The sequence below is a fragment of the Physeter macrocephalus genome, chromosome 4, assembly GCF_002837175.3.
Source record: "Physeter macrocephalus isolate SW-GA chromosome 4, ASM283717v5, whole genome shotgun sequence".
Classification (NCBI taxonomy): Eukaryota; Metazoa; Chordata; class Mammalia; order Artiodactyla; family Physeteridae; genus Physeter; species Physeter macrocephalus.
The window spans coordinates 78,366,673-78,391,675 of record NC_041217.1 but is presented as its reverse complement, the minus strand read 5'-3'; the positions used below and the strand labels follow the sequence as shown (position 1 = coordinate 78,391,675).

Here is a 25,003-nt window from a genome sequence, read left to right as displayed (position 1 = left end):
CTGACGGTGAACTCTTCCCCTTCCTAGAGAGTTCACTTTAAAGGGTAAACACATATGCATTTTAAATGGTACTAATACATCTCAGTCTGAGAAGGGAGAATATTACCTCTGAGGAATTCTTAGCTGTATAGACTTCAATGAGCATGATTAGATCTTCAATAGAATAAAATCATAGTTCTGATCCTCTTTTTGATGGCTGCTGCAGTGCTGAACTAAGAAAAGCACAGAGAAAGACAGATATATGGGATGCTTTATTTTTTCAGAAATAGGCTTTTGGTACATTTGAAATATTTCTCTGCACTTTTTTTATGGTGAAAACATGCATTCAGTCTTCATTCCTATGGGCAATACAGAGAAGCCAAAATCCAAGGTGTCCACACAAAGCCTCTCAGAGCCTCGGAAGGAGGTCCAGCTCCCTCCTGTACAACATGATACACACAGACTTGTGCTAGGCACTGTTCTGTGTGCTTTATATGCCTTCATTTAATTACTTCTTACAGTGATCCAAGACGTAGATTTTATTGCTACTCCCACTTTCCAGGTGGGAATCCAACTTCAGATTGCTTAGGTACATCCACAGTCACAAGGCCTGTGAAAGAAGCAAAGCCAAGTTTGCCTGATCACAAAGTGCTTGCTCTCTGCCCACTTTACAGAATGCCTCCCCATCCAGATGTTTCATTCAGGGTGCTGGATAGCTGCCATTCTCAGTCTGTGGATAAGGGACATAGGTGCTCCCAGGGTGAGTGGTGAAAACGGCCCATGCTACAGGAACAGAAGAAGCGGAGGAAACCCTACCCTGCCCTTAGGTCCCTTGTCTCAGTTTTCCACTCCTATCCAGCCAGGCACCATGCTTATATCCCTCTGTGGCAGATGCTCAAAGTCTAGGTCCTGGAGAAACCTTGGCCACTAACACATCCTTCCTCACAAACTGGTGGGAAGGAGGGGCACCTGGAGAGCATTTCCTTCCCTTAATGGATCCTGGAAAGCTCAGGGGAGAGAAGGGGAGCGCTACCCTGCTCAACACTAGTTATCCTCTCCCCACCCTGTAACTAGCCTCATTCCCCAGCACACACACCTTCAACCATAATTTAACCTTCCACCTCCTCATGTTTCAAGTTTTTAGCAGATTACTTCCTCCTATTTTATGTAGACTCTTTAGTTACTGAGGAGAAACATACTCAGCATCTTGGATTCTAAAAAGTTCACAGGCAACTGCTGTCTGCCTTTGATACTACCGCAGGTGGGCAGCACCCTTCCAGCCCCTTCTCCCCCACCCCTAGGCTGGGTTTCCTAAGCTGTGTTCTCCCTCCTCAGCTCTAACCCCCTCTTGTGGCTCCTGCCTCCTCTTTCTCTCCTCCTCACCCCAGCAAAGTGCCAGGCCTGTCCCTCAGAACATTAGAACATCAGCCCTGAGTCATATCCCTGCTACCTCAGAATCGGAATCATCCCGACATAGCCAAACTCCAGCCAGTGTGCCGGAAAATATCACGACTTGCCTCTTCCAGCCGCCCTCCCCGCTGGCGAGGCCCTAGCCCCTCTCTTCTCTTTTCTTCTCATTCCCCCCTTCCCTAAAAACCTGCAGAACAGAAAGAAAGCAGATACACAATGATGGAACTTAAAAAAATTCATTCATTTATACAGTTGAAGCTTGAACAACACGGGTTTGAACTGCAAAAGGTCTCCCTCCACAGCCCCCCACCTCCCACCCCACCGACCCCCATCCCCACCATTCAAACCCGTGTCGTTCAAGGGTCAACTGTACACCGTCCCTGGTTGCTTGAATCCACAGGGATGTGGAACAGCCTGTCCTAAGGCAGGGGCCAGCAATCGTACAGATGTGAGTGAAATGCCACAGGCAGTTTGGGACTGCTGGAGATTAATGTGTCAGGCAAGGAGAGGCAGACACACAGACCAGGGGCTGGACCAGGGCCAGGTCATGGAGGGAACGTGTGTCCCACTATAAGGCATTCAGTCTTCACCCTGTGGTCACCAGGAGCCAAAACAGTTGTAACTAGTACAGTGACAAGATCTGAAATGCCTTGTAAAAACGACACTTTTTAGTAGGATAATATGGCTTACATTATTGTCTTTCCCAGGAGAGGTTTATATTCTAATGAAAGTTAGGACTCAAGCTACATAAATGAAACTCATTAATAATAGAATTCAGGAGTCATAGTACGGGAAGGAGAGGCATTTGGAGAAGATAGATTGAGCCCTCCGTCCATAGAAATCACACTCGGAGAATCCCTCAAAGCTTGATTTCCACATTCCCTACGCCCTGTCTGCCCAGTTCTCCATAACAGGAAGAACTTTAACAGCAGAAATTAAAAGCAAAGTCCCGGAGCCCAACGCCCACCCGCAGCCCCCTCCTCCTTTTGTTAGAACATTCTGTAGGGAGCAGTGACTGAGAGGATCAAAGCAGTTACTTCCTCCCCTTTGATGTGTGGTCAGACAGGCTCTGATGTCAGAGGCGTGTTGCATTTCATTAGACCTGATATTAAGCTTCCTAGAGGTCAGGGCAACCAAGCCGTTTTAACCTGGCTAAAACCAGCTTCATTTGGCTGGAAATTGCAGTGATCCTCAGCTCCCTTAAGACCCATTAGAAAATTATACAGATAAAGAAATTGGAGTGTAAATATTTTTTCTTGCCCTAAACTTCTTTGCGTTATGAGGCTTCTCTTGAAGCTCAGTTTTCTGCCAAAACAGGCCTGATTCTGCATTGTGACTTCATATGCCTTCCTCATGTCAAATTTTGGAGCTTCAAGCAGGTATGAAAAGGGGCAAGTTTTGGTTTGAAACACACATCGTTTTCAGCTGAGAGAGCCCTCTCTTTCTCTAAAACAACTTTTGCAACCTCAGCTGATGGCAAGCCCTGGATTTTCCTTGGGCCAAGTTAGGTGAGCTCTGGCTGATGGCCCTAGATTTGCTAGTGCTATTGGAAGAACCACAGTACCAACTCCAATTAACTTCTCCCCAGAGGAAATCTTTAACCATAAGTTTTCTCCTGTTTATAAGACAAATGGTTTAAACTGCACAAGCTGCACTTATGCCCCAAAGGAGCATGTTTCTTAACACACCTTGATTTCAGACTGCATTCAGAATTTGCTATGGGAAACCGCTTTTAATGGAAAAACCAAGACTTTCACGAGTTAGATCTGCTCACTTCCCAGGCCAGATTGAGGACTTGGGCAAATCCCTGGATTCATCTCGCCTCATGACTAAACTCATCCTCTGCAAAGTGGGAGACTGGTCCTTAACACCATTCGGTGAGTGTCAGGCTTATACTCTGGCTCTGTCTCTCACATCCAGGTGACCTTGGTGTCTCTCTTAACCAATCTCAGCCCAGACTCCTCACCTATAAAACCTACTCAGATCATTGTTTGGGGATTGAGGGGACCAAGGTAGCCTTCACTTCCCTACTGAAGATAACCTCTCACTCCTCTTCCTCTTTTTCCTCTCTCTCTCTCTCTCATCTTCTCTCTACTCACAACAAACTAAAGATGACATACCCATTTGGGCCTTGGATTAAGCTTTTCTCTTTGGCTGGAATGCACTTACCTGACTTCCTTCCTATCCAATCCTATCCTATCCTAGCCTAGCCTAGCCTCAAAACTCAGCTCTATTTTCTACTGGAGGGCTTCTCTGAGAGTTAGTAGCTCCCTCTTCTGTGATGCTTCAGAATTTCAAATATATATTATGATGTGATAAGTACTGCACATTTATCTACCTGTTTCAACTAGACTAAGCACTGCTCAAGGCAGGGATCAAGTCTTTTGTGTCTTGCTTTCCTTATATGGCACTTCTGTTAATAATAATAGCTACGTTGAATTTACTGCGTGCTAGGTAATGTGCTCCTCATTCATTCAATCATTTGCTCACTCGCCAATGTTTACTGAGTACCTGTAGTAGTCTGTAAAGCCTGTTTTAAAATGCTTACCATATGTACGTATCCATACATTCCAAAAAGTTTAGCATTTGCAATTTTGAATACACAGGATGTTCTTGTCCATCTGCCCTCTGTACCAGTTAGTGGGACTTCATGCATTGGTAAATGCCTTGATCCTCAGCCTTGAACTCTGAACAGGATTGATAAGGAAAAAAAAAACTGTCTCTAAAACACATTATAATGCAAATTAACAATACCAAAATCAGCTTCTAGGGAGAAAGGAAGATTGTCAGTGAAAGAACTAGTACCTACTTGACATCAGACTTCTCAACACTGAAAACAAGAAGCCAAAGGGGTAATTAACATCTTCAAAACGTGGAAGGAAGGAGAGAACTTTGAACCCAAAACTTTATGGTCTGCGATGACCTGAGGAGGGTGTCCTGAACTGAGGAGTATGTTCACCTCATTTGTGTATCTTGAGTTGGGTGAGAGGAAGCATGAAAAGTTTAAGCCTGAGTCGGTATTGCAGCAGAAGGTATGAGGAAGAGCAAAGTCTTGTTCCCCCAAACACTCTGTTCCTAGGATGATATATGTGATCTCAGTTCCTTGTTACCCCTGTACCAGCTGTGAGACCAGCTAGGTTTGTTATGGTGGCAGCCAACCCCATACTTAATCTGCTGCGTGTAGTTCCACCCATAACTGACTTCACCACTTCCTCTTCCTTCCTAGTGATTGGAGGAGCAATGGCATCTCATGTCCTTCTAACCAATGAGAGAGAGGCCAGGAAACATTTCTAATCACACTCACCAAGTTCTGTAGAAACTATGAAGTTGGCCCAAAGAACCTGTAGTGGCCAGGTTCCAGGTGTATGTCATCTGGGTGCAGAAACTCAATTTCTGGTTCCTCATTCTTGGCTATACTCTGGTGGTCAGAGGTAATAGCAAGACAAATGGGGATGATGGTGGAAGAGGATTTGCTCCTGGAGGCTGTAATAATCTGTTGAACAGCAATCAGAACCTTACTTTCAGTTAATGCATATGTGTTCCTTTTGCATCAGGTACCCTTTCAGTTATGAGTAATAAATCTCTTATTTAAGTAATAGATCATTGAGATTGTTACTTTGACTTTTGACAAACCATCAAGAGGAAAAGTCAACCCACATGGTCTGGAGAGTAAGACATACATCAAACACAAAGACTAAATGTAAGCATTAGCAAAGAAGAGAGGCTTTGACCAAATGGACGAAGTGCCGACTCTTGGTGGTTAGGCTCTGGGCTAAATGCTGGGGACCAAGACAGACCTAGTCACCACTCTCAGAGTGTGCTAGAGAATTTCCAAAGATGGCTACCACCAATTTTTTCCACTTTCTATATGTACATACCACTCCTTTATTGATGAGTGTTTATTTTTTCTCCCCTTGAATTTTTGTCTGCATAGACCAGTAGAATGCAGAAGAAGCAATATCCTGGAGCTTTTGAGCTAAGGCTTTGAGAAGGCTTGCCATTTCTACTTTCTTCCTCGTAGAATCTAGCAACTATGCTGTGAGAAGTCCAAGTCCCATAGAGAGGCCACATGTAGGCACTCCCATCAACAGCTCCAGTTGAGATTCGAGCTGACATCCTGCACCAACTGTAGCTGTGTGGATAAGCTCCCTTAGATATGCCCACCTGGTCCAGGCCCCAGGTGACTGAAACTCCACTTGACACCGTTTAGAGCAGAAGCATCATCCAGCTGAGGCCAAGCATCCTGCAGCATCGTAAGAGTCAATAAAATCACTGATTGGGACTTCCCTGCTGGTGCAGTGGTTGAGAGTCTGCCTGCTGATGCAGGGGACACGGGTTTGAGCCCTGGTCTGGGAGGATCCCACATGCCGCAGAGCAACTAGGCCCATGAGCCACAACTCCTGGTCTGGGAGGATCCCACATGCCGCGGAGCAACTAGGCCCATGAGCCACAACTACTGAGCCTGCGCGTCTGGAGCCTGTGCTCCACAGCGAGAGGCCGTGATAGTGAGAGGCCCACGCACCGCGATGAAGCGTGGTCCCCGCTCGCCGCACCTGGAGAAAGCCCTCGCACAGAAACAAAGACCCAACACAGCCCAAAATAAATAAATAAATTTTAAAAATATAAACAAATAAATAAATAAATAAAATCACTGCTGTTTTAAACCACTGAGGTTTGGGTGGTTTGTTATGCTGGAGTAGGAAGCTGAAACATAAAGCTTCTAGTTGAGTGGAGAAGGTAAGCATTAAATAGGAGATAATAGTAAAAAGTGATGAGTACGCAGGGTACTATGGAAGTATAGAGTATATCCCCAAGTTGAGAGCTTAGGAAGAGTAAGAGTTAACTAATTGAAAAGGAGATTTGAGTGTTCCAGAGAGAGGCAAAGGCATGTGTGAAGGTGAGAAAGAAAGAGTGCAGGGCACATCTAAGAAACCGACATAATTTTCATGCAGTCTGATCTTGGAGGAGGACTAAGATGAGAGGAAGACAGTAGTATTTAGAATTTGGAAATTATCAGAAGGAAGGCCTTTGAAGGATTGTAAACCTGAAGCAACATAAACTAATTTGTGGTAAGTTCCATCTTGACTGCAGTGTAATGTGTGGGAGTACTAACCAATCCAGCCACTTTTATTATACCCATTTTTTTGGTAACTGGTTGGGAGAATGGAGAGTCTTTGGGGGTGTGAAACTCCCATCAGCACTCTTGTCTGGTTTGGGGCATGTGGTACTTTTGTTCTTGGCCACGGCAGCTCTGGTCCCCAGGCTTGGCTGCCTTCAAGTTAGCTAATGGGTGGGACTAGAACTGATGGTTTCCATATGAGCTGAAAGCCTCTTGGCATGGACTGGTACAACTCCATCTCCAGCGTTAAACATTGTTGATCAGCCTGTCCCAACAACCCACCGGAGACGCCTGCTGTCTTTCAGGAAATTCCATGCTCCTGGGCCAAGCCCATTGTTTGAATGCCCCTGAACATCTCCCGAGGAGCTGCTCTCAAGCCTGGCCAGAAGGAGAAATAGATACAGATCCAAAGAGACTGGAAAATTTGGGCAGGAAGCTATAAAATGAGATGCAGCTTGGAAAAATACAGATTGTTACATCTGGGAGAGAGAATAATATATCACCAGTGATCCCTGCACCAGCACCACCCCACCCAACCCCAGCAAATACATAAATATATGCAAGCCTAGGAGCAGGGGTAGATTATTGTCAAACAAGCAAGGCTCAAACTTCAGTCCCTCAATTGTGCAGAACCCTTCCAAGGCCTTGGGAGAGCCTAGCAATGTGTTCTTCATATGTTTTTGTAAATTTGCAAAGATAAGCTACTCTTGCATCCTTTTTCTTAAATAGGACCCCCCCACCCAATTGTACGAGCTTCATGCTGCACAAAACCCACATCTGCCCTTGGGCAGGCTGAAATGTCCAATGGCAAATCCGTAACAATATTGGTGGTCACTCTGCTAAATAAGAACCTCTCTTCCTAGCTCTTGTAACTCTGTTGGGATAATCCCTTCAAGCCGTATATAATGAAGTTAGGCTCAAACCCTTTCGGGGCACCTCTCTGGGCAAGGCTGTGGGCAAATACTGGGTTGGGCTGTGCAGGCAGAGCTAGTGTATCATGTGACTCTAAGATGAGTCTTCAGCAAAGTCATGAAATTAAGGAAATACATTCTGATACCGCCAGCCTTTCTGATGGTGAGCTTCTCATGTGGTATTCCTCTCCCTCCCCTTCACCAAGTCTTGCCTTTGGTTTTAGAGCCTGGTGGATTATGTTCACGCTGAAGTAGACATGGCTGATTATTGACCCAAGGTATTTTTGGATGGAGGTCACTGTCTTCCTGTGACTGGGATTCAAATCCTTAAAGAATTATATTCTACCAGTAGAATTAATTTCAGAAATGGCTAGTAGGGACCCATAGGATCTTTGAGAAGCCCCTTAAAACCATGGTGGGCTTGAAGGTTAGGCTGTCACTCTGTGAGGGCTGACTCGCGGGGGTCTGAGAGGCACTGCTTGGAGCAGCAGGAAGAAAGCTTGAAAGTACTTTTCTGAGATCTCATTTACAGTTTTGATTATATTGCACACAGAAGAATGTTTTCAACTATTTCCTATGGAGTAAAATTGTCCCCGTAGGAGGATGCAGATGATTATCCTGAGGTCCCCACACCACTTAGCCATCTGTCACATGGACCCACAGTACACGTACCCCAGCTGGAGAAGCCCACTTTCACTCATTTATCGTGGAGCTTGCGGGAGCAGCTTTGGCTCAAAAGAAGGCCTCCTCACGGCATGGGACAAAAAGGAATCTCCAGTATCTGGAAGGGTTTCATGCTTTTTATGTCTCCAATTGCATTCCTTCAAGGCTGGGCTTCTTAGCCAGTCCCCTAACAGTGCACCAACATCTGGCAGGGCCAGCATCCCCAGGCTGGCTTTGTGAGAGGCACTGTGGAAACACGAGAAAGGGTGTTTGTTGCCAGTGGAGGTGCGCCTGGCTTGGCTGAGCTGAGCTCACCCTTTTGGGGCCCTGTAGGGGCTGCCTTAGCCAGGGAAGCGCTCCTCATTGCCAAAGCCTGGAATCCATGCCTTTACCAGTCATCACAGAAAGAGCCTCCCATCTGGTTATGAGTATCCTTATTCTCTGTGCTCCTTTGTCTGAAGCTTAATGATATCACAGTTACTAAACAACAATAACTTCCAGTTAATGAAGGCAGGCAATGGACTCCTGACACTGAGCAAAAAGGTACCCTAAGTGGGCTTGGTCTTTGACTACTTCCCTGTCCCCTCCACTAGCTACGTCTTTGTCCCCCACAGGAGTTCCCTGGACACAGGGTTTTGGTGATTCAGACCTACAGTCACCCCTCCAACAATAGTGAATGTACACTGAGGGTGTCAGACTTGGTGGCTTAGTCCTCTTAGAAATTTGCCAGAAGAAGATTACAGAAAGATGGCAAACTTAACACTAATAAATAAATCTTTAATGATAAACTCTGAAGCACCTACAGAGGAGTTTGTTTTGTTTTGTTTTACAGTGGGCCTTCCCAGCACCCCTCAAATCATCATTCTCCCTATGGAAAAGGCAAGTCCTACCAGGAACCCCTTCAGTGGGCTTTAGGACTTCCTGACAGCAAAATCTGCTCAGGCATTCCAAGCTCCCAGCATTGCTCAGTTGAATCAGGCTTAATATTTCAGGAGATGGAGAAATGTATTTCCAAATCCCAGAAGGGATCCCTTGGGCCAAGTTCTACTCCTTCAAGATGCAGTCATTGCTGCAATGACTAGAGCTTGTAAAGATACCCATGAATTTCCACACACTGCCTACCCAAACCTCCTAGCCTCAGGGCTGGACAAGGAGATCCCCAACCAGAGAGGATCCCCAACCAGAGAGGCCTCGGCCGAAGGACCTCTCGGGTCCTTGGTGATGGATGCCCTTGATCTCCTAGGAAACCAGCCCCAGCCAGTGAGTTGCATGGAGTCCCCCCAAAAAACAAAAGGCCGTGCCAATCTGAGACATTTGTTGGTAAGATGCCTCATCCGTCTATTCCTTGACTTACTGGCCACCCAGCTTTTGAGGCCACTTAATTCTCTGATTTCTTCCCACTTTTTTCTCTAATTCTGTTCTCGTCCCCTCTATACACACAATACCTCCACCATACCGTCCTTCCTCCTATCTAGTCATGTCTCAAACTTCCTGCTTTATTTCCCAGGTGCTCCTTTCAGGACTAGCTCACTTGGGAAATTCTCACCCTGCTTTTGTGCGGGATCCTATGCAGCCCTGCCCACATAGCCCCACAGCGTTTCCCCCTCCCTCCGTCGGCAGTGGAAAGCTGGGCTCAAATAGTGGGTCCAGCATGTTCAAGGTCCCTGCAGAGGATTAGGGAAAAAATTTCAATAATTGCAAATGAATTCAAATTATGGGGAAAGCACCAGCTGTGATTTTAGATCAGATAAATAACAATGCCAAGGGGGAGAATAAGAGGGTGACACTGAGAATATTTACCTATTTATTTTTATTTTTTCAAATTAATTAATTAATCTGTTTTGGCTGCATTGGGTCTTCGTTGCTGCGCGTGGGCTTTCTCTAGTTGCAGCGAGCAGGAGCTACTCGTCTTTGCGATGTGCACGGGCTTCTCATTGCGGTGGCTTCTCTTGTTGTGGAGCACAGGCTCTAGGCACATGGGCTTCAGCAGTTGCGGCACGCGGGCTTAGTTGCTCCACAGCATGTGGGATCTTCCCGGACCAGGACTCGAACCCGTGTCCCCTGCATTGGCAGGCGGATTCTTAACCACTGTGCCACCAGGGAAGCCCTATTTACCTATTTCTATGGTCATCCTTTAACTTTAGCTAAATGACTGTGATTTGTGGCCCCATTATCCTTGCTGGTTACTGTAAGGAGCCAAGAATAAAGCAGTTAATTTCCCTGTCAGCTAGGCTCTAAATACAAGAGAGCCTCACAGCACATCAGGGCCATCTGTGTTATGGGGTCACTGCTCCCTGTAACAGCCTCTGGCAGGAAACAAAAAACGCTTGTGTACTGGCTGTGTTCCCTTGCCCTGGACTCCATCCTGTTTGGGTGGGCCTCCCTTGATTGACATACATGTGAAGGCATCTGTCTGTTTCCTTCATCCTAGTTTAGGCTGAAACTGAGTTTTTCCAAAATCTGTTATGTATTTAGGGTGTGTCATGCCCTGAATACTGGGTTTCAGTGCTATTTGAGTAACTTGTACAATTAATTACACTTTATATACGGGCAATTAGGGCTTGAGTTGGCATGAAGCGTATATATTGGGCAAGAATAGCATGCAGATGCTACGTAAGAACTAAATGAATAGCTAACATTTGTGTAGTGTGCTGTCGTTTGCAAAGCACTTTCACGTGTGTTATCGCTTTTGGCCCTTACAATGACCCCCTCAAGGTAGGCAGCAGAGTAAAAAACATTATTACTCCCATTTTACAAATGATAGATATGGGACTCAGAAGAGTTAAAAGTGGCACAGTCAGAACTTGAGATTGCAAATTCCACTAAAGAATTTGCAGGCTGAAAAATATGAGACTTTAGCTCCACGTGTTCTTTAGTTACTTTGTTTGAAATTCTCTGTCATTAGCCTGCATTGACTTTTTATTTAACATCTTTATTGAGGTATAATTGACACACAATAAACTGCACATATTTAAAGTGTACAACTTGATACGTTTTGACATATGTGTATACCCATGAAATCAGCACTATAATTGAGATAATGAACTTATTCATCACCCCCCAAAAGTTTCCTTGGGCTTCATTGTAACCGTTCCTTTTCACTCCTCCCTACCACTCCCAGGCAACCACTGATCTGCTTTCTGTCACAATCCATTAGTTTGCATTTGTTAGGAATTTTATATAAATAGAATCATACAGAATGCACTTTTTTTAAATTTGGCTTCTTTTATTTGGCATAAGATTCATTCATGTTGTAGTATTTTTTTTTCTTTTTTTTTTTTTCCTGCAAAGGATTCTATTCTATGGTTACACCACAGTTTGTTTATCCATTCATCTGCTGATAAATGCTCGGGCTGTTTGCAGCAGTGTTGGGCCACTACAAATAAAGCTCCTATGAACATTCATGTACAACTCTTTATCTAGACAAATGACTTCATTTCTCCTGGGCCAGTATGTAAGAGTAGAATGTTTACATTATATGCTAGGTGTATGTTTAACCATCTGTGAAACTCCCAAATTTGTTTCCAAAGAGGATGGGCCATATTACATCCCGCCAGCAGTGTAGGAATGTTCAAGTTCCTCCCCATCCTTTCCAGCACTGGTAGGATCAATCTTTTTATTTCCTCAATCTGATAGATATGTAGTAACATCTCATTTGGGGTTTAATTTGTATTTCCTTAAGGACTAACAATGTTGAACATCTTTTCATGTGCTTATTTGCCATCTAAATATCTTCTTTGGCAAAGTATCTATTAACACCTTTTGCCCATTTTTAAATTGTGTTGGTTGTTTTCTTATTGTTAAATTTTGAGAGTTCTTTCTAAATACTAGACATAAGTCATTTTCAGATTTGTGCTTTGCAGACAGTTGCAGTCTGTGACTTAGCTTTTCATTCTCTTAATAGGGTCTAAAATTTTTATTTTAAGTCTAATTTATCAATTTATCCTTTTATGGTTTATTCTTTTGGTATTATATCTGAGAAATCTTTACCTAACCCAAGGTAAGAAAGGATTTCTCCCATGATTTTATAGTTTTAGGATTTACATTTAGGTCCATGATCCATTTTGAGTTAAATTTTTATGTGGTGAGAGGTTCATTTTTTGTGTATTGGTCTACTGTGTTTGCCCTTGAACCTCTATCAAAATCAGTTATCCATATGTGTATACTTCTGTTTCCAGACTCTCTGTTCTATTCCATTAATCCATTTGTTTGTTTTCATGTCAATACCACATTGTCTTGATTACTGTGATGGTTACTTTTACATGCCAGTTTGGCTAGGCTATAGTACCCAGTTATATAAGCAAACCCTAATTTAGATGTCGCTGTGAAGGTTTTTTGTTTTCTGGGTTTTTTTAAAGATTTTTTTTGTGAAGGTATTTTGTAGATGGGGTTAACATCTACAATCAGTTGACTTTAAGTAAAGGAGACTACCCTCAGTAATGTGGGTGGGTCTCATCCAATCATTTGAAAGGCCTGAAGAGCAAAAACTGAGGTTTCCTGGAGAGGAAATTCTGCCTCAAGACTTAATATTAACTCCTGCCCAAATTGCCAGCCTGCCCTATAAATTTCATACTTGCAGTCCCCACAATCATGTGAGCTAACTCCTTAAAATATTATGTATCAGTCAGGGTTCTCTCCTGTATAAATCTATCTATCTATCTATATATAGGTATGTCCCCCTATTGGTTTTGTTTCCCTAGAGAACCCTGACTGACACAATTACTGTAGCTTTATAGTAAATCTTTCAATCAAATAATTTTAATTCTCCAACTTTGTTCTTCTTTTTCGAAGTCTCTTAGTCTGTTCATATAGTAAAGCAAAGAAAGAAAATATGACATTCTGCTGAGTGTTCAGGAGGGATGTCCAAAAAGAAATGGTCTTACTTGGATCATAAAGTTGGGAGGTTTTCTACAAATAAACCTAGTAAGATGGGTGTTATTCCATTTCAAGAGAAGGAAACTGCTTGAAGCAAGCCCTCAAAAGAATAACTTCTCCAAAATACTCTGGAAATTGGAGTTATCCAATATGGCTAGAGAGTAAATGATATAAAGGCAGAAAGGGCAATATGCTTGAAAACATATCTTGGGTTAGTACCCTTTCATTTGCAGATGAAGAAACGAATTGAAACTGGCTTCTGGCTTCCATATAGAAAGGACCTTGTTAATACAAATAACTGAACAAGGTTTACAACTTCAGGCATGACTGGTTCCAGAAAGCTCATTCACTTTCTTCCCCCCACACCACACCCACTGTCATCCCTGCTTTTTTTCTTTGTGGTTTCAGTCACAGCCAGGGCTTCTCCATTAGGTGTACCCTGACAGCTACAGGCTTATATTACCTGTATAACTTACAGTTAAAACAAAAACTATCCCAGAAGTGAGTCTCATTAGACTAAGTGAAGTTACATATCTACACCAGAACCAGAAACTGTGTTCTAGGATACACTGACTTGCTAGACCTGGGTCATGTGACCATCGTTGATGGGGGAGAAATGTAAGGTGGAGGACAGAGATGGATGTCAGTGGAATTACCACAACCCTCTCAACTTCCTCTCTCAGTGACAAGTTATTGCAACTTTGGCATTTGTTTTTTTCATTTCATCCTTAAGACCTTCTATTGACTGCTGCTTTTCTACATTGCTTCTTTCCTTTAAAAAAAAAAAATGTCAGAACTCCCACTTCTTTCCCCTGAAGTATCTGTACCACAATGTGTGTTTCACCTCATTGTGTTGTCCCTGGTTGTCAGTTCTCTCCAGTTTATTGCTGTCACCCCCTGGAGTTTGCAACAGCTTTCAATTTGGCTCCTTTGTGAATCTCATTAATATGCAGTTATCACCTCTCTCAAGACCATTAACAGACATTAGCCAAAACCAAACCTAATAATGAAGTCTGAAGATTCTGTGGCAATAACTCTTTCACGGGAAACTAGAGAACTTGACAGGGGAGGAATTTGGGTAGGAAAATGGAAAGGGCCTCCTTTCCCAGCACACAGAGTTTTCATTAATCCCAAAAGGAGAACTTGAGGGGAAAATGAAAGAAGCACAGTGTAAGGATAAAGAGATAGAAAAATATATCCAGCATCTGTTCCTGTAAATTTAGGGTAAAAATTACAGCCATGAGTAGCTGCAAGGTTTAGAGTCTGAGGTTACAAACTATGGTTTAAATGAGAACCCAATGAGCAAGGCTAAATGGGAGCAGTTGACAAAAAATTTTAGCTGTTCTCCACATTCTGAAATATTCACTCTTTGGTCTTAGAGGTGTGTCAAGCTGCTTTTTTCTGGGTTGGTGGTTCAGTTTTAGCCTGAGTGTCACTCAGAGTATGATATCCTTACCATTGCTGAAAAATATAAGCTTCTTCTGTTGACCTGCAGTTGGAATTGTTTTATGAGTTGGAGCTTATCCTGTTCTAGTCACTGTCGATCTTGACTGATCTTCATAATCTTCAAATCCATTGATTCATGTGTATTATCCTCTCTCATCTGGACTACCACAGCAGCTTCCTAGCTAGCTGGCCTCCTTACTTCCATCCTGTGCTCCACTCACCATTACACACCCAATCCCTTTCCCTTACTAAAGTCAGCAGGAACCTCTCCAAAACACAAATGAGATATCACCTTGCTTTCTTCATAAATGAATAAACTGAAGTGCATAGAGGAGCCATGTAGTACGGCAGACACTGTCACCAGTGCCCTGCTTTGTGTATATGGTAAGAAAGTAAAAAGCAAAAACCACTGAATGGATTAAGGATATGACCCTTTGAATGTAGTTTGGTCACGTGCCTACTTCTGTCCATTGAGTTGCAGGGGGGAGTCATGTAAGTTACTTCTAGGCTGGAGCATTTATGACCCAGCGTAAGGGCCTCCCATGTTTTGGGAGTGGTGACAGAGCCTCCATCAGCTGGTTTTCTACGGGATTACAATGAGCAGAGCTTCCCTGCCTATCTGCATTGAACGTATATGAGTAACCACAACCTTGTTGTTTCAAACCACTAAAATTCTAGGGTTGTTGTTTACCAAAGCATAACCTAGACTATTATGACTGATATAGATGTTAGAGCTGGAAGAAGGGTGATATTGTAACAACAACAATAAAAAAACCCTCCAATGTGACCCCCAAAATATGTGACATTGGCTAATTTATAGACCAGGTGGTAGGTGGTAAGAAAACTGATGTTGGAGGCTGGGAAGTTGACAATCCATGTTATTTAATGGGAAAGCATTTGATAAAACTGTCACCTTCAGTCATTTTGGAGGCATATCATGCACCTAATTAATTTCAGATCCATGAGAAGAGGTTGGAAAACAGAACATTGTAGTGTGCACTGGTTTTAGTTGGCGATATGTAGCAAGATGCTAAAAATTCAGGGACTAGAAGGGTTGCAAAATCAACTGCTTCTCAATTCTTAACCATAAAAGATAAGAATAAGAAAGTCTGTGATCAACAAAGGCTAATTAAAATTCAGCCTTATGGGGAGGATCAAACTGAAGGTATAGTCATTATACACAGTTATTAAAACCTCTGAATGGAGTACAGTGTCTTAAAGATTCAGTGAAGGGTGGGGTACCCAGTAAATAAAAAATAAAGATGTGACACTTAAGTCTAGAGATAGACATGGAGTGAGAAAGAAAAGAAAGAGCAAATATGGAAGCCATCTTTCAGAAAGGACTGAGGGTGTGTTTAGCAGCACACAAAGCTAACTGTTATCCGATATATGGGGAGTTTCAGGCCAGTGAGTTTTTGAGAGTTATACGTCAAGGAATCATGGGCTTTGACTAAAAAGATGGTGACTGTTAAGACTTGGGCTTCTAATCATCTAGGGCAGGAAGTAGACTGGGATAAATTCTCAGTTCCCTAAGAAATCATATTCCCTAATGCCTATTTTAGATGTAGTCAGAGGGATAAAAGAACAAGAAGAACATCCCATAGGGTGGATACAGATGGGATAGAGAAAAATGGATGGGGGAGCTCTTTCAACCTGATTAATCAAAGATTAATCAAAGTACATTTCCACTCCAAGCAGGGGGCCTCAAAAGGTTAACCCAGTAGGGTTCAGAATTTTTGCAGGCCAGTATTTGCTGTGTGTCTCCATTCTTCCTTTTTTTCTGAATGGGGTGTTTATTGAGGTTACCACACCCCTAGTCTATCACTGTGAGTTGAGGAGTGGGGATAGATCACTTGGCTTTTTAGTTCATACCTCTTGAGATAAAAAGATGCCACATCCAGACCTGACGTAAAAATTAAAATGTAAGATACCATGAGGAAGGGACTTCTATGCTTCATTCAGAGATCCTAGACTTTGAATTTAATGCCTGACCTGGGATATTTCAGCTGTCTCCTTGGGGAGGGGATGAGTATTTTCTGCCATATTAAGAAGGCAGCACTAATTTTGGAGACTGAAGCCAGACACTAGCGGGTATTTCTACTGCTGGCCAATACTCAGCTCACCTTTCCTTTGGAGACGTAGAACATTGTACTTTCTCACACCCTTGAAACTAGACATGGCCATATGATAAGCCCTGACCAATGAATTGTGTCCAGAACAACCGTGAGCCAGAGTATTTAGATGACAGTACAAAACCCTCTGACTCAGCTCCTTGCCAACTGAGATGACTGTGGATAACTTGAGACATCTTATGCCATGGAGAGGAAGGAGGCTGCAAAAACCTGGGTCCCTGAGTGCCTAGAATGAGCAGAGATTTTCTGCCAACCTGATCTGGACATGCAGTGTGAGTGAGAAATACCCTTTTGTTTCAAGCCACTGAAATTTTAGAGCTGCTTGTTATGCAACATAACCTTTCCTATTCTGAAGGATACACTTACCTTTCACAAAGGCAGAAAGAAGCGGTGGAACTAAGATGTAAATTCAGTTCTGTCTGGCTCAGAGGTCAAAGCTCGGCCACTACCTCACTGTCAGCTGCAAGGGGATTACTAAAGCCAAATCTTGAACTTGGACTGATGAGTAAATTTCAGCACTGTATAGCTTCCAAAAAATTAAAGCATGAAGATGTTGATAAAATATAATGGGGGTGAGGGAGGACAGAGAAGGAGCCTAATATGATTGATCAGACAGTTGGGGAATGAAATTATAACACTTTACCTGGATTAGCTTATTATCCTCATGTGAAGAAGATGTAAATTAGACATACTTAAAAGAGATTCACTCAGGGAATTGCCTGAGAATTAGCTATGGAAGTAAGCATTAATTTATTATGTTCTACACAGAAGGTTCTACAGCAAACTCTGAGTGTCATGCAGCTGTGTGTGTATAGTGAGGGGTAGGATGGAGGTTGGGGGTAAGGGGGCCAGGATGACAAGTGGGAAGGAAGGAATTGATAATAGTTTGAATAGGTGAGTGAACCAACTTTAATATCCCTATTTAATCTCAGACAGAAATTGCTAAAAGGACTACAACAGTTGAAGTTCGAGCTAGGAATTTTAGCTATTATACAATAATCAAGAAATACATTTAGATATTTGTAGAATTTGGGTACTTTTATATTTTCCTTGAAAAGTATAATGTTTGATTCTTACTTTGTTTACTTAATGTTATCTGTTTTAATAAACTTTTTTCCCCATCACTATAACAAAGGAACTTTGTAATTATAAGTCTCTGTAGGAGGTTGAGCCTAATATTGTAGTCTGGAATTCCAGAGATTGGTAAATCTTGATGAGACACGTTATTACTTTACTGACATCTCATGGCCATGTAGCTTAATTGCAGGAATATTTTTTAATGTGGCAAGTGAAATGTGAAGATTGATCTTCAAATCATGTCTGCAATTGCTTTCTAATTTCCTTATTCTTCTATTTAGTACTTTCTTTGCCATATTTAGTATCATTTTCTCTAGCCCATCTTTCTCTTTTTCCCTTTTTCTCAGATTCAGCATTTATTTATGATCAACAATACATAACCTGGGCTTCCCTGGTGGCACAATGGTTGAGAGTCCACCTGCTGATGTAGGGGACACGGGTTCGTGCCCCGGTCCGGGAGGATCCCACATGCCGCGGAGCGGCTGGGTCCGTGAGCCATGGCCGCTGAGCCTGCACGTCTGGAGCCTGTGCTCCACAATGGTAGAGACCACAACAGTGAGAGGCCCACGTACAGCTAAATAATAATAATAATAATACATAACCTATATACCCAAGGTACCCCGCACATTTCTGAAGGGAAAAGTCAGAGAAAACACTGAGCCTGCCAGAGTCCTGTATCCAGGATTTCAGAGCTTCCCAAACACATGTAGTAAGAGATCTACCAGAACTTCCATTCATTCATTTATCTAACATTTACACAGGTCCCACTGTGTCCAGGTATGATATGAGGTGCTGAGAATTTTGAGACAGAAACTGCAGTACTTGCTCTCATGGACTTTATTACCTTATAGGGAATAAAATTAATAATTTCAATATAGTAGGAGAGGGTAATCATATATCACTCTGGAGCATCCCAAATGCTCAAACCCTACCCTTGCAGACATTTTTAATCACTTTCATCTGAGCATGAAGCTCTTAGAAACAGCGCATGTGTACATTACACAGAGAAACCCATCCTAGACCTGCCTCTTTTCTCTCAGTTTAGGTGTACTCAATACAGGGATTAAAAAATAATGTATGTAAGGTGCTTAGGTCAGTACCTGGAATTCAGGAAGCACTTGAAATGTTAGCTGATGCCATTCCTCCATTTGTGTACTCACTAGACTCTATGCCAGGCACCATACTGAGACCTGGGGATACTTAAATTAAAAGACAGCCCCTGGCTTTAAGGCGTTTATGAGACTAGTGGAGGGAATCAATATGAAATGAAATAAATAATTTCAACGCATGTGGTCATTGTCAGATTAGCACATAGGAGTAGGAGAGGGAGAACTAAGTTAGTCTGGGGAACCATGCATAGCTAACCTTTGAACTGAACTATCATATATAAACTAGATTTGCCCAGGATACCAAGAAGAAGGGAATTCTATTAGAAGGCACAGTATGAGCAAAAACATGAGGTGCAAGAGCACATGACCTATTCGGGGAACTACTAGTAATTCAGGATTACACATGCATAAGGTGCAAGGAGAGAGAAGTTGGGACAAGCCTAGAAAGGTAACAAGACCCACACCAGGAAAGGCCTTGCAGGACATACCAAAGAAATTAGAATTTGTATGGTAGACCAGGAGTGGTTCAGACTGGTGGCCTGAGGGCTTCACAGCTAAGAGATGTTTTGTTTGGTTTGCACAGAGGTTTGAAAAGCCACATACCTAGGCAGGTCACAGTGCAAACAGCTGAGTGTATATTGTTTTACCAATGGTCCATACCCTGAGTTTGTGTTGCCTGTAGGTGTCTGTGTTGAAAGCCCGGTTCAACCTGATGGATGATAGAAAACTACTGGAGAGTTTTGAGCAGGGGCATAGCATGATTATGTTTGTTTCTCCCTAGTGGTAACATGGTATATGAGATAGGAGAACTAAGAATTAGTGATAGAGACCAGTAAGGGACTGTTAGAATAGTCCAGGTGTGAGAGCCTGAACAGGGGCAGCAGCAGAGGGCATGCACAAAAGATTGATTTAAGAATGAGAAGAACTGGCAGAACCTGGTAAGTAACTGTTTGTTTGGTTAGTTGGTGCTTCAGTAGTGGGTAGTGGGCAGTGAACAGAGGGAGGAGCCTAGAGTGACCCAGGTTTTTTAGCTTGGGCAGTTGAATAGGTGGTAGATGGAGGTACCATTCCTAGAGAGAGGTCCCACAGGATGTGAGGGCAGGTGAGGGAACAAGGTCATGTGTTAGGTCTGGACAGGTAGTGTTTAAGGATTATGGTGGACATTCTGACAAGGATGGTAGTTGGGATGGATCACAGACCAGTAACAAGTTATGGAGTTGAAATTGGAAGTGGAAAGGTTCTCAGGCACCAAATCCACACATCTTACAACTCACAGAGAAAGGTCCTCAAGCTTGGAGTCAGGATAAGAATCTACTAGCTCTAGCATGGCTGCTCCAAAGAGTTATAAAAAGAACAATAGTGATAACAATAGTAACTGTAATATAGCAGTTGTCTTTGATGGAATTCTGATTATGTGTGAGGGCCTGAATTGGTTCATTTATTCCTCGTAACAACCTTAAATAATAGTGTGCTTATTGTCTCCATTTCACAGATGTGAAAACTGAGGTGTAGAGAAGTTAAATAGCTGGCCCAGGTCACATAGTGAGTGAAGGAGTGGAGCTGGAACCTGTCTTCAGAGTTCCATGCTGGTTACCACTCCATTATTCTGGCAGCTTAAGCAGGCAATGTAATATGAGGGATACCAGGGAGGTTGACTTCTTTTGATAAATTTCCACCCTTTCCCCCAATCTGCACAAGTGCCTGAAATTTTAATTTTAGAGATGTGTTTCTTATGGTCTAGCTGGTTTATGATGAAAATTTTCTTAAATCTCTTTATTCAGGATGAAAAACCTCTGGGAGTTGAAGATCTGGTGTGAATTTACAGAGGTTCTCAGCCTGACTGCATTTTAGAATCGCCTGGGTTGGGGCAGGGGTGTTAATTGGTCTGTGAAATCCCCCCTAACACACAGATATACGCCATATATATATATATATATATATATATATAGTTTTAAACAGTGATTCAAATTTGCAACCGGGGTTAAGAACCCATGGAAATTCATTAAGATGTAAATTCTCAGTGAAATGCAAATCAGAGACTCTGGGCATGGGCCCCAACAATCTGTGCTTTCTCAAGCCTCCCAGGTGACTCTGGTCAGTCCTTTGGTGGAGTTTAAAGAAGAAAGACTAAAACAGGTACAGGGAGAGGATCCAGCCTTGGGCACTGGAGGGGGAAGGGAAGATGCTGAAAGGGGAGCCTGCCCAAAGCCAAACTTCTGTACAGTTTGGAAAGTTTGATCTGTCCCTCCCCACGTGTGGACTTACTGATGTGTCTGTTCGCCCCAGAGGGTCTTGGGCAGAGTTGATTCTGCTTCTCCCAGGAGTATTTATGGGGAGGTGACAGCAGCCCGCTGGAGAGAAAGGCCAGAGCCTCTTACCTCCCTGAAGCATCTACTAAGAAACGTGAGGTTCAATGCATGGCCAGAAGGTGGCTCCACACTCGGTCCCTCCCTTCAGCCTTTCTGGGATTCAGGAGTCTAAGGATCCAGGGTGATGCAGAGACTGTGGGAGTGGGACTCAGGAGATCTGTGGGTTGGAAGACTAGGTTAACCAGAACCTGGCTGGGTTTTTTTTCATAGTTTTGAGGGAGAGGAAACAGATACCACTTGCTGCGAGCGTTATGTGAAGGGAGGATGCCTCCTCGTCCCCAGTGAGCTAAATGGAACCATCCTAGGCCTTCCCCATGCCTCACAGGAGAGATGCTTTTCAAGGGAGTGAAATGTTTTATTGAAGAAACTCCAAGGAGGGAGGAAAGAAGCCCAAGAAAGGGGAAGCCTGACAGGTGGGCGGATGGAAACAGCCCCTTTCGTGCACGTGGCTAGAAGCTGGAAGTCCGTCTCTCGGAAGGCATAGCAGCTGTCCACAGGTCCGGGATGCCTTTCATCTGCCTCCTCTTGGCTTTGGACTGATGGGAACTGAGAAATCCACAGCCATCCTGCGAGAAATAGAAATGGGGACCCACTTTCAGGCTCCACTCAGCTGATGGCAAATGGGACAGAGCCCCTGGAGTCTGCAAACTGGGGGCTTCTATTCAATTTTGCCACTTCTGTAAAATGAGGATAAAAGAGATCTCTTTTCCTGAGTGGTTGTGAAGATTGAGGGAAATTATGTATGGGAATTGCCTGGCATGTAACAGGTGCTCAACAAATGTCTCTTCCATGCTCCTCTTTCCCAGAAGTTCTCAACAGCTGTATGGTCAAAATATCATGGACTAGTCATTTATTCCTTAGGTCAGTTTTCTTAAGGGAAAAAACAAAAAGGAAGTAATGAGACCCTCTTCTCCTGGGACAATAGGAAACCACAAATGTGAGCTCCCAATTAAATCCAAGGATTATTAGTTAGCAATAACTGTACTTTGGATAAACTTCTCAAGTACTGATATTGCTACTACACAAGGATATTAATGAATAATAGGTAAACATATCTTTTCATTTGACAGTTTACAAAGCTTGAGGGCCATTTCAGTGATCATGGCTTGTACTTTTACAGGTCTTATCTTACCCAGTTAGATAGTCATCAATTAAAAATTTATTAAGCATGTTAAATAATATTGTGAGATATAGATGGACTCCCTGAGTTGCCACCACTCCTTTTAGAATACATCTAGGGGCTATGGGAACACAGCCCTTTCCCACATAGTTCTAGAGTCACCATGTTTTCTACAACAATAATCTGGTTAAATATTCACTCCACAGAAACATGTCCATTGAAATGTTCTCCAGACCCCTCTTGATCGCCAAATGTAGAGGAAGCGTCAGTCTTTATCCCACTGCTGCTGTGGCCGCATTTGTCACCCTGGACCTCCTTGCAGACCCTTGGTTTGAGTGAGGCTATTGGCTCCTAGCTCTTATCTCTTTTAATGTCACTTTTCAGCTCCTCCTTGGGCTCCACTCCTCCTGCACCTTTCACTTCTAGGAGGTTTTACCCTTGACCACTCTCTTTTCACTCTATGAGCTCCACCTTAATTGACACCATATTTTCTCTCCTGGATGTCCTCACCTCTCAAACTCTGATGCCTGATACAGCAGAGACAGTAATGCTCACCACAAATAATATTTGTTCCTTTACATTTCCCAGCCCCTGCATTTAGGTGGGGCCATGAAACCATCTCTGGCAGTAATATGTGAGCAGATATGATGTATGTCACTTCCAGCTTGGGGGTTAGAAGGCCACATGTGATTCTTTAGTCTCTCTCTTCTCTTGCCAAGGTGACTGAGGAGGACTCGTGTTCTAGATGCTGAAGTTACAAGATGATACAACTTTGTCAGCTTGGGTCCCTGGGTGATGAAGTAGAACACAGCCCCTGAACAACACGTATTTGACATCTAGTATGATTGAGAAATAAACTTTTGTTTTTGTCTTAAGCCACTGAGATTTGGGGATTGTTTGTTACTGCAACATAACCTATTCTAGCCTGACTTCCAAGTCTAACACCTAGCCAAATGTTGACACACTGTAGTTAATAAATTATTTTTTAACAAATCAAATGAATCTCTCTAGCCCAGACTGCTTCCCACTGTTTCATGTTTATTCTTTCCAGTCTGCTGCTGGACAAATCCACTTCTCTGAATTGCCCCTCTTCCAGCACTCCAAACCCCTGCTGGCAGTGCCATAGTTTCTCCAGTCATTGAATCAAGAAACACAGGTATCAACTGAGACATTTCCAGTGCCAGCCACTCCACTTCAATCCAATCACTAACTGCGTCTAAAAATACCTCCTAAATATCTCTTCAGTCTCTTCATCAGCTCTATTTATTTAAATATTTATTTATTTATTTATTTCATTATTTATTTATTTATTTTGGCTGTGTCAGGCCTTAGTTGCAGCATGTGGACTTCTTAGTTGTGGCATGTGAACTCTTAGTTGTGGCATGCATGCGGGATCTAGTTCCCCAACCAGGGATCGAAGCTGGGCCCCCTGCATTGGGAGCGTGGAGTCTTACCCACTGGACCACCAGGGAAGTCCCTTTGTCAGCTGTATTGTGACTTCCCTAGTTATAAGAGCTCATAATCTCTTGTCTGGAGTAGCGGAATCAAATCTTGAACACTCTTCCTATCTCCTGCCCTGCCCTCTACCCATCAAATCCAGCCTCCCTATTCTAGGCAGAGTGAATATCAAAATTATAAACCTAACTCTGCTTAAGACCATTTATGGCTCTGTGTCGTTTACAGGATGGAGAGCAAGCTTCTTGACTTGTCAGAGAGGCTTCCTGGCACACATGACCTGGATCTTACTTGCACTTTTAGCCTCATACCTTGCCTCTCCCCCACTGTCTTTTCCATGTAATACTACTGGATTACTTGTAGCGCCACCCACATTATGTGGTCTCCCGCCTCCTCCCCCAGCTCTGCCTGGCTGGATCCTATGAATTCTCGAAGACTCATCCAGACATCACCTCTGCCAAGTCCCAACCCTTGCCTGCCCCCGCCCCCGCGTTTCCACAGCACTCAGTTTATATTTTCATTACGGTGGTAGTGGTTCCATTGCAGTCCATAGACGTGAAGATGAACACGCTCTACCTTATGGCAAGGATAGGCCCAAAGATCTTTCTTTGACTCCGTCAGGACATGTTTCATTTGGACATTACTGGGTTCTAGATCTCTGTCTAGTAAAGTCTCAGAAAAATACACCTGAGGAGTATTCAGTATATAGACTTCCTTCTTTCCTCCTTCTGGCTTAGGAGTCAGAAAGACGGGGTTCAAATCCAAGCTCCACCACTTATTAGCTATGTGACCCTAGAAAAGCTTCATAACTTCTCTGAGCCTTATTTTTCTCATATGGAAAATGGGATAGTCATATTCCCCATAGAGATATTCATCTCACTGGATTAAGAATTAAATATATGGAGATATAAAATATTTATAATAATGCCTGATACAAGGTAAGCATTCAAATAAATATTTGCTAGTATTATTACTTTCTTTGACCTGTTCAATGAATAACTAAATAATAACATTTAATAGCAATTCTTTTTTTTTTTAACATCTTTATTGGAGTATAACTGTTTTACAATAGTGTGTTAGTTTCTCCTTTACAACAAAGTGAATCAGTTATACATATACATATGTTCCCATATCTCTTCCCTCTTGCGTCTCCATCCCTCCCACCCTCCCTATCCCACCCCTCTCATGGTCACAAAGCACAGAGGTGATCTCCCTGTGCCATGCGGCAGCTTCCCACTAGCTATCTAATTTACATTTGGTAGTGCATATATGTCCCTGCCACTCTCTCACTTCGTCACAGCTTACTCTTCCCCCTCCCCATATGCTCAAGTCCATTAA

At 43.1% G+C, this 25,003-nt stretch overlaps 1 protein-coding gene across 2 annotated transcripts in view; it reads left to right on the top strand.

The window, feature by feature from the left end:
• Positions 1–25,003, top strand: part of HAO2 (hydroxyacid oxidase 2) — a 215,243-nt gene that overhangs the window by 123,964 nt on the left and 66,276 nt on the right. The window contains exon 6 of one of the 2 annotated variants that reach the window (XR_008617141.1): positions 22,930–23,147. The exons of the other annotated variant lie outside the window; for it this stretch is intronic. The gene's annotated coding sequence lies outside the window, so the exon portion shown is untranslated. Of the gene's footprint in view, positions 1–22,929; positions 23,148–25,003 lie in introns of those variants that run through there. 2 annotated transcript variants of the gene reach the window in all.